Raw genomic sequence first — 10,350 nt, forward strand, 5'->3', positions numbered from 1 at the left:
TGGTGATTTTTCGGTGGATTTCTGTTTTAAATAGTGTATCGGTTCTTGTAAGTTTGAGGTTAATAAATGATATTTGATTGCTTTCTTCTTGTTCACATGTGATGTTTATGTTGGGATGTATAGAGTTAATGTGATTGAAAAAATTAAGTGTGTGTTCTGTAGATATGAATCCCGCAATCGTATCGTCTACTTATCTGTATCAGGATAGTGATTGATGTAATGCTGTGTTAACTGCTTGTGTTTCAACTTGTGTCATAAAAATATTGGCTAGAACCGGCGATACTGGATTTGTTTGTGTATAGTTGTGGTTGTTGGATATGAAGTTTGTCTTCATCGTGGTGAATTCTATAAAGGTTGCTGGGAATATCTATTGATGGGTTAGGCTCTCGAATACAGAGTTCTAAGGCTATCTTGCAGGCTTCAGCCGTTGGGACTTCTGTGAAGAGGAATATGACATCGAAACTGGCCATTAAGACTTTATGATCAAGTTTATTGAGGTTAGATTTGAAATTAAAAGTCTTTGATAAATATAATCCAACATCTAAGCACGCCCTCTACATTCTTACATTCAATTACACAACTGCCTTCAAACATGTGGTCAACTATCGTTCAGTTACCTCTTTCTTTCTTTGTGAACCTGACGATGACCGAATAAAATGGAAAAGTTGTTTAAATTGCCATTTAAATCCATTAATGAATGGATTAACGAGATTCCCACTATCCCTATCTACTATCTAGCGAAACCACAGCCAGGGGAACGGGCTTGGAGAAATCAGGACTAGAAACGTCTTTTCGTAGGAGTGTTAAATGATAAATACAAATAAAAGAATTTGGTTGAAAAATCAAATGAAGGTGAAAAATAACTACTTCGTGAAGAAAGCAAACATGCAATAAACAAACGAAGGAGAAAGTCCAAACTCTAACGTTTCCAAACAAGAAGTGATAGTTCAGTAGAGGTTTACAGACAGAGTGACATACATCATGTATAAAAATAAAATTTGCACATAGAGGACAGCAACGAATGAGAATAGCTAATCCTGTGAGTGGAGGGAAGTATCATACCAGAAAATAGATCTGGGATCACGTTGAGATGTTTCAGATTGTCGAGTTAATTGAGTATCGATTCATCATCTTTTTTCATACTTAAATGTGAGAATGGTATGACTAGAGGACAGAGATATAAATTTTAGCAAAGTAAGAGTAATTTTCAGCCAAGTTTTATTTTTCAAACAGGGTGATTGGCCTTTGGTTGTAATGGAGGCAATAAATTTAAGTAAGTTTGAAAATACGCTTGATAAGTACATGAATGACAAGAGCTGGTTTTAAGGTTGTTTTTTTTATTTATATATTAATAGTTTTAGTTTTGTTTAGAAAACAGAACAGCTGAGATGAACCAATAGGTCCATTGTTGTCCCTAAACATTATGGTAATTTAACAGTGACCTAGGGTGTTTGTTTTTCAAACTAAAATAGAAATGTTTTCAAATTTGCTGGTATCACAAGTGTTATCTTAATACAGTTTGATAACTTGTTACTAATGGAATAATAATCTGTGATTCCGAGAAAACCCACTTGTAGAAAAAATATATATGTAAAAACGGCTGGTATGGGTTATATTAATCCGTAATGACATATACAATGGAATAAGAGTTTTAATGTTTGAAGTGCAAGATTATATTCTCAGGTATAAAAATTCGGAAAGGATTGGGACAGTGGTCTTATGTGGAACAAAATACAAGGCTTGGGTGGAATTTCACATGCGGTGGTAAGAATATATAAATTCTGTGTTTTATTTATTAGAGATGTGAGAACTAATTTAAAGTACTGTGTTCAATTTGGTCTCACTGCTATAGCAACATATTATAAACAATTTGATCTCACAGCCACAGCAATATGTTGTAAACGGTTAAGCAAGCCTACTAGACTGACACTTAATCTAAAAAAATAAAGGTTTATAGATTTATGCTCAATATTTGTGCTACGTATAACTAGTGATTTGTTATAATTTTTTAGAATTGTTATGATTTAGGCATTTTTGCACTGGGTGGTTGGCTGAATGGTGAAAAGAAATATGTTGGATATGAACTTTTTTTCATATTAGAGGCAATGTTTAATTGCTCTAAGTGCACGTCATGATTTTTTCAACAGAATTATTTTTTCATTGGTGTTGTACACTTGTAAAATAATGAAATAGTTGGTACTGTTAAAAATTTCTGAATTACTTAAAGGTGGAAATTTACATTTTGGGTCAAAAGATTCACTTCAACAGGATGAATGTTTTTAGATTCTGCTACCTTCTATAAAAGTCTCAGATCTCAAAACTTCAGCATGTTTGTTTAAGTGAATTATACTGCTTTCACTGAATACTAGTGCTTTTAACAATTATACCATTATTGTTCAGAGTGACAAAAACAACGCCCAACCCCCTAATGACTCAGCGGTATGTCTGCAGACTTACAACGCTAAAAACCGAGTTTCGATACCCGTGGTGGGCAGAACACAGATAGCTCATTGTATAGCTTTGTCCTTAATTAAAAAAAACAACGACAAAAACAATAATGCAAAATTATCTAAATAAGTCTAATACTTATATATTAACCAGATTTTAAATTGTTTAAAACCTATTTTCTCTAAATAGACAATTTAGACAAAAAAAGACAATTTAGTTTGTCTTGAGTCATAAATAATAATAATAAGAAATATTAGAAGTAATAATTGTCACTAAGGGGGAAACAACCTATCTGTACATGCCTATCAATAGTGTGGCTTGGGGTATAAATTGTCAGTGTTATACAACTTACGGTCTTTTTGTCTCTGCCATTCAAAATAAAATAACTTTTCAGCTCATAATTGTCACTTCTCAGTACTATAGTATACGTTGAAAAGTTGAATAATAACATATTTTATTTATAAAAATTAAAGAATATACTGTTACTGATGATTACTAAATTAGTGTTATACTTGTTTTGTTTGTTTTGGAATTTCGCACAAAGCTACTCGAGGGCTATCTGTGCTAGCCGTCCCTAATTTAGCAGTGTAAGACTAGAGGAAAGGCAGCTAGTCATCACCACCCACCGCCAACTCTTGGGCTACTCTTTTACCAACGAATAGTGGGATTGACCGTCACATTATAATGCCCCCATGGCTGAAAGGGCGAGCATCTTTGGCGCGATGGGGATGCGAACCCGCGACCCTCAGATTACGAGTCGCACGCCTTAACACGCTTGGCTATGCCGGGCCCAAAAATAAGTTTCAAGTCCATTGTCCAAAGTTGGTTAATCATCAAATACACTACTTGATCTCAGCCCCCCACGAGTATGGCGATAAGTCTACAAATTTACAACGCTACAATCAGGGATTCGATTCCACTCGGTGGGCTCAGCAGATAGCCGATGTGGCTTTGCTATAAGAAAACACACACTATTCCACGAAATCTCAAAAGATATGTTATTAATTACAGTCTCATAAATTCAATAATAAAATTTAAACAGGAATAAAATTTCAAATTTTCTTTAAAAAATCTAAGCCTACGTGATACCTGTTACACTAAAAAAAAAGCCATGCAGTTTATAAATTTTATATATCTGCAAAAACACGTTACCACAGCAGTAGCATTTAAAACAGAAACGTGCTCTTGAAACAATCCCTAGCGGAAAACAATGAAGCAAAACGTATAAGTCTTACAAAACAAGGCCCGGCATGACCAAGCGCGTAAGGCGCGCGACTCGTAATCCGAGAGTCGCGGGTTCGCGCCCGCGTCGTGCTAAACATGCTCGCCCTCCCAGCCGTGGGGGTGTATAATGTGACGGTCAATCCCACTATTCGTTGGTAAAAGAGTAGCCCAAGAGTTGGCGGTGGGTGGTGATGACTAGCTGCCTTCCCTCTAGTCTTACACTGCTAAATTAGGGACGGCTAGCACAGATAGCCCTCGAGTAGCTTTGTGCGAAATTCCAAAAAAAAACAACAACAAAACTTACAAAACAAACCGTGGTTTAGTGCCCTTCCAACTCAGCTAAAAAATTATTGCTCCAAGCATTTCTTCGTGAAGTACTTTTTAAACTCTCTCACTACGTAACATCTACAGCAAAATAACTTTTATATTTGTGCATTGATTCGTAATTTATATTGCACAAACTAAACTCCTTTCGCACATATCCGTGCACAGATATATTTGCCGTGGCTATGCTCATAATGCATTTCAGATCAAACTCTTAACTTTTTTTTAGAATTTATTTTATACGTTTTGTGGGTCACATGAATTTTAGAGCATGCTGTTACAGTATCTCTCGGTTTTCCCTATATTCACTGACCTACTTCAGTAGTTGTATATTGCTATTATTAGCCAGAAAAGAAAGAGTTACATCATCTATGCTCTCATCTAAGAAAAATGTTCACTTCCATATTTTACCAGAAAAGTTGTATTAACGAATATAAGTAAAGCCCAAAAATGTAACCAAAATTAATTTCCAATATTGAATGTTCTTATATTATCTTGTTTAATGCGCAGTTAAGGTTCCGAGTAGAATAATCCAAACAATTCATAAGTCTTTTAATTTCTTGAATTTTACACACTTTTACATGCCACACCACATTCATTCAACAACTCTAAGGCTAATAATTAGTTATGTAACTAAAAACAAAATGTCTCGAACAAATGAATTTTGAATGCTTCTAAATGTGATGTCATAATATAAAGGATTCTTACTGCGATCTCATAAGAAACTTTCTTTTAGTAATTATGAAATTAAATAGGAAAAATAGAAACATTATAACAAAAACAGAAAAGTACCACGAAAGGAATAAACAATATTACCATATACTTAGAGATACGCGCAGTGAAAGAGAAGGCTTCAGGTCTCTGAGCGTTCACTTGGCCATACATTTTTACAAAAATTATACAATAGAAAAAGTGATATTTACATAGCTAAAACTTATCTGTAACCTGAACAACTTTCAAACAACATTATATACACTTATTGCTTTGTTATTTGCTTGGCATAAATTATAAATTAAAAATGAATATATTTTTGTGAGGTTAAACAAGCAAAATCACAAGGAAAAACATCGTTACAAACAGCAAATTCAAACCTATAGCAAATTACGTTAGTTTGTTATAACTTTAGAAACAGACCAGAACAAAAATAAATTACACAAATACGTTGTACTAATTGAAAAAAAAATAAAAGATTCCATGATACAAGACGTGGGATTATAAAATGTACACTAGGTTTGGAGGTGGCTGCGCAATAGCACCAACATTGCGGTGGGAATACACCATCTATCAGTCTTAACCTCCAGTCGCCAGTCTCACATAAGAAGTAACAATAGATATAGAAATAGAAATTAGGAGAGCGAGATGTGGGTGCTGAAGCCCACAACTATATCACCCTTCACTGCCTGCAGACAGTTATGGGAAGGTGACTGCTCTCTCAAGTAAAGAAGAAAACATTAATTGAAGTAAAATAAGAAAAAGAAAATATTTTGTTTTTCTTTGCAAAAAACTCAACTTCAACATATCATCAAATACGCTAGAGTATTCTCAGGCTCATGCATAATTACCATGGTAGCCGACTCGGACAACATCCGAAAGCGATATCTCTACAGCCGTGGTTTGGTAACGCTGCCATCTTAAGTCAACAGTCTTGTAGAATTTAACTGAACTTTTATGCTAATATTCTTTTCGCTAAAATTAATATTTTTTTCGGTTGTTACTTTGTATATCAACGTACGCTCACACCAATATCAGCTAAATATAATTGTTCACGATTGTTGTACTTTTACAAGGGGTGCGTATCTTATCATTGTACAGTATTTGAACAGTATTTTTTCATGCCAGGTTCCAGTGTGATATTTGAAATTGAATTAAGTCTTTTAAATATTTTAATCGTTTTTATAATTTGAATTATAAAATATATATATATTTTATATATTTGAATTATGCTATTCTCATCAATATCATTTTAAATTATCAGATATTTCGGCTTGTTCTGTATTTTCTGTTGCATTTCGTAAACACATCTGTGTAAAATCCATAATAAATGTAATTTTTGCCACTGTGAAATGTGTTGCCTATTTGGCGCTTTTCTTAAATCACTACAGTCAATGAGGCACATGTATATTTTAAATCTCTCTCTCTTTTGCTTTGTTTTGGTCACCTTACATGTGCAATGTGCAAGCATGTCATGCATTTTTTTTTACGTTTTTGTAATGTAGAACTTTTGAGAACTTTCTAGTTGTTCAGAATAGTGTGCAGAGTTTATATAACACGTTGTTTGTTTGATTTGAATTTTCGCACAGTTACATGAGGGCTATCTGCGCTAACCGTCCCTAATTTAGCAGAGTAGTTGTTCAGAATAGTGTGCAGAGTTTATATAACACGTTGTTTGTTTGATTTGAATTTTCGCACAGTTACATGAGGGCTATCTGCGCTAACCGTCCCTAATTTAGCAGAGTAAGACTAGAGGAAAGGCAGCTAGTTATCATCACCCACCGCCAACTCTTGGACTGCTCTTTTACCAACGAATAGTGGGATTGACCGCACATTATAACGCCCCCAGGCTGAAAAGGGGAGCAAGTTTGGTGTGATGGGGATTCGAACCCGCGACATTCAGATTACGAGTCGAGTACCTTTACCCACCTGGCCATGCCAGGCCAACAAGTAGTAAAAAAGATTGTTACTTCTACTCCTGTTATCTGTTGCTCAGTTCGTGGTTTGGTATGAAAGTAGAGAGCAGTTTTCTTCAACAGCAGTTCAGATGCTTTCAAGGCTACAACCTTCCTTTATTTTCTGTTGAGAATTACCATTCAAGTTAATGGCAGAAATCACTCTGGAGGACTATGACAGTGCTGCTTTAATGTGATGTTGTAACATAGTTTAATATTATTTATAATTAAACAATATGGTAGATACTTCATTCAGTAGAATTTGGAGAGGAATTAGACAGTTTAGATATGTAAAAACACATGTATTTCAAGTTAAACAAGTACTCACTCTGTATTGTATTTTAAAAAGGATAATTTATTTTATTTCTGTTTATTTGCAATTTTTTTACAACTGCTGGAAATCCCATCTTTTTCACACACAAGTACCAGTGGTATGATGTTGAGCATATGCGAATCAGAGTTAAGACTAATGTGGAAATGTGACAAGGTCTCGTTACAATCGTTCCTTTATATATATTGTACGCTTTTTTGCATGCATACAACATTACAATGGTGATTATTTGGTCACTTGATTAAATACAATGACTCCCTACCTGAATCATTCTTGACAGTCATCAGTCTAAACTGGACTGATGTATCAGTGAGGACTTTGCATGTTAGGTGTCAAAACACTTGAATATGCAAATACCTCATGAAGAGGTGTGTTTGTCAAAGCTCTGAGCATCCACCGCACCTTTGCATCAAACTGTGTAATGGAAAGATGTAAAAACAGTAAATGATCACTTCTAGTTTGAGCCAAACTGTTCGCAAGGTGGTATTGCTAACCATATCATACGAAATGGAGAAAATTTGGTCTGTTCATAGATTTCTAGAATGAAGAGGAACATTACTTTGATTAGGAACCATGTTAGTGACCAGGACTACGTTGAGGTGGAGTAAGCTAGCTTGCTACATTGACATATGGTTAGTTGAATATGGAATCTGACAATTAAACTGGATCACTAGCTCTCTTAAACAACTACATTAATGATGTAGCTCGCCTTGACAGTTCAACCAACTGCTTAGTACTGACCTTTATCATCGACATTTTGGTGAAACCATTCCTTAACAGTGTGAAGAAATAGTGGAGCCATAGAGGATGGTAAATAATCTTTCCAAATTCACGGCCATGTTGTACATACTCAAAAATGGATGAGCTGATGAGGGCGGGACATCACCATTATTAACAGTCAAGGAAGAAACAAAGAAGTACCTAAAGAAAGGGGTAATCTTTGACAAACATCCCAATTTCACCAGCCACATAAATACTCTGACAGCTAGAGCTACCAAAAGCAATGCTGTGAAAGGTGCAGCTGTAAATCGAGCTGAAGAACAGAACCTACTTATTATATTGTCTATTCCATCCTGAATTATACAGTACCGATAACCAGTTTGATTGCTGTATAACTGAATAGACATGATAAATCACCTTTCAGAGATGGAACTACTAAAACTTTTGAGACTGAACTTATAAATTCACTGAATAGTCATTGAACCTTGAAACACTGATCACTTGTGTTTATAGTGTACTCACGTTTCTTCAAATTTCCTAAAATTTTTAGAGTATTATACTATTATGAACTTTCTTGGTATTGTAAAATTACTCTTATGAACGTACTGGATCTGTGGTTATTATCAACCAAACAGTGAAATTATAACACTGAAAATATATCTTGCAAATACTATTGTTGTAGTTTGAATTTGAATCTTTATCATCTTCGTTGATTTTATCTATAATCAAATTTATTTTTGTTCTTATGTATTTTTTAAACTGTGTTTTTTATTCTTGTTTTCTCTCTCTTTCTTCTTTATCTCTTTTTTTCTAAATCTCCTGTCTTGCTCTTAACTTAATTTTATAACTCATTATTTTCTGGATTTCATCTTTCATTCTTTTAATTTTCTACCTCATTGTTCTTGATTTTTTCTTTTTATTTCACAAGTTGCAACACATTTATAACTCATTATTATGTGTCCTAATTGTTGTTATCTTGAAATTTAATTGAAATTTTATTTTATTTTACCCGGTTTCATTCAACTTCTGACATTATTGGGATTGTAATTCATTGTATTGGTGAGCTGATTCTACTGCATTTTTTGAAATAAGTAATAAGTAATGCGAAGTCTAATCGACATAACCATAACAAATTAATTTATTTATTATATAAAGTTTGATACAAGCTATGCTCACGTTTACACAAGTTTTAGACTTAAATTTACTAATAATGTTTTGTTTACAACAGAAATAGCAAAACTAATTTTACCTGGAACTGACAAATACAACACGTACAGAATTTCTCACTAATCCATCAAATAGCAAAACTAATTTTACCTGGAACTGACAAATACAACACTTACAGAATTTCTCACTAATCTATCAAGATAGAATGGTATCTCTCACTGTCTAACACTGAACTGAAAGGCTTGTTGAATGTTCAATGACTTCTCAATACTTATAACTCCTATGTATAATGTTTCCCACCTCCACATATTTCACGAAACTTTCTGTTATTATATTAAAATGAACGTTCTTTATATTACATCATTATTATGATTAACGGCTCTCTTGCACATATGTAAAGTAAAACATTGAAAATATAATGTGTGTTTTCTTATATAGCAAAGTCGCATCGGGCTATCTGCTGAGTCCATCGAGGGAAAACGAATTTAAAATATAACTTACAACGATATTTTTGACATCATTAAGTTAAAAAAGTAATTATCGCTTTCTGGGCAAGGAAAAGTCAATTTCTCGACTTTATATTGCAATATAGCTTTGAAAATGCCCAGTTCTCTCACTTACAACTTTCGAAGCTGCTTTTAACTATTTGTATCAGTAATGTTCATCACCACAAAATCACTGGTGGGTCAATGGTAAATTTGTAGATTTACAACTCTATAAAAGCTGGGGTTCGAATCTTCTTTGTATACAAAGCTCCTGTGTGGATATGCGTAAAAAATCAGTATTGGAGAGAAAGATTAAACTGCAAAGCATCCTTTTCTTGCACGTGAACATGGATTTTAGAAAATACATAGGAACACATCAATAGGGATTTAAATTTTCATTGGCAAAAGAAGTTTTCGGAAAATTTATAAAATTGAAAAGGTAATACTTAGATATAAAAACTTATACAGTGGCGTAGGTAGGGTGGGCAAGGGGGTACATCTGTCCCCGGGCGCAGCATCGGAGGGGCGTCAAATTGATGTTACATGAATTATGGCTTACATTTTGTCACGAGGGAGCGCGAAAACAGACTTTGTCCCCGGGCGCTGAAAACCATAGCTACGCCACTGAACTTATGTAGATAGAGAAGGATGCTGTTTAGCTGCAGTTTTCTGTATTCTTTAAATGACTAGACCTAAAACAAAATCCAAACTCAAAAGTCTGACAAAAGTTACTTATTATGTAAAAAAATTGCAACTTGTATAATCTTCCCATTCCTCATGTCTAATTTTACCTTGAATTTTGGTAAATATCAAATGTAACAAGTATAACAAAAAAGCACTGTCTACTAACGTTATCGATTCGATTTCCTAGTTAACTCTTTTATATTCATATCAAATATATCTTCACATTTATCGTTAAAGCAAACAAAACACCTTTATTTTTGGTATCAAAATTAAATTTTAAATGCTTGTTTTATTAGTACGT

This window comes from Tachypleus tridentatus, chromosome 3 (assembly GCF_004210375.1).
Source record: "Tachypleus tridentatus isolate NWPU-2018 chromosome 3, ASM421037v1, whole genome shotgun sequence".
Classification (NCBI taxonomy): domain Eukaryota; kingdom Metazoa; phylum Arthropoda; class Merostomata; order Xiphosura; family Limulidae; genus Tachypleus; species Tachypleus tridentatus.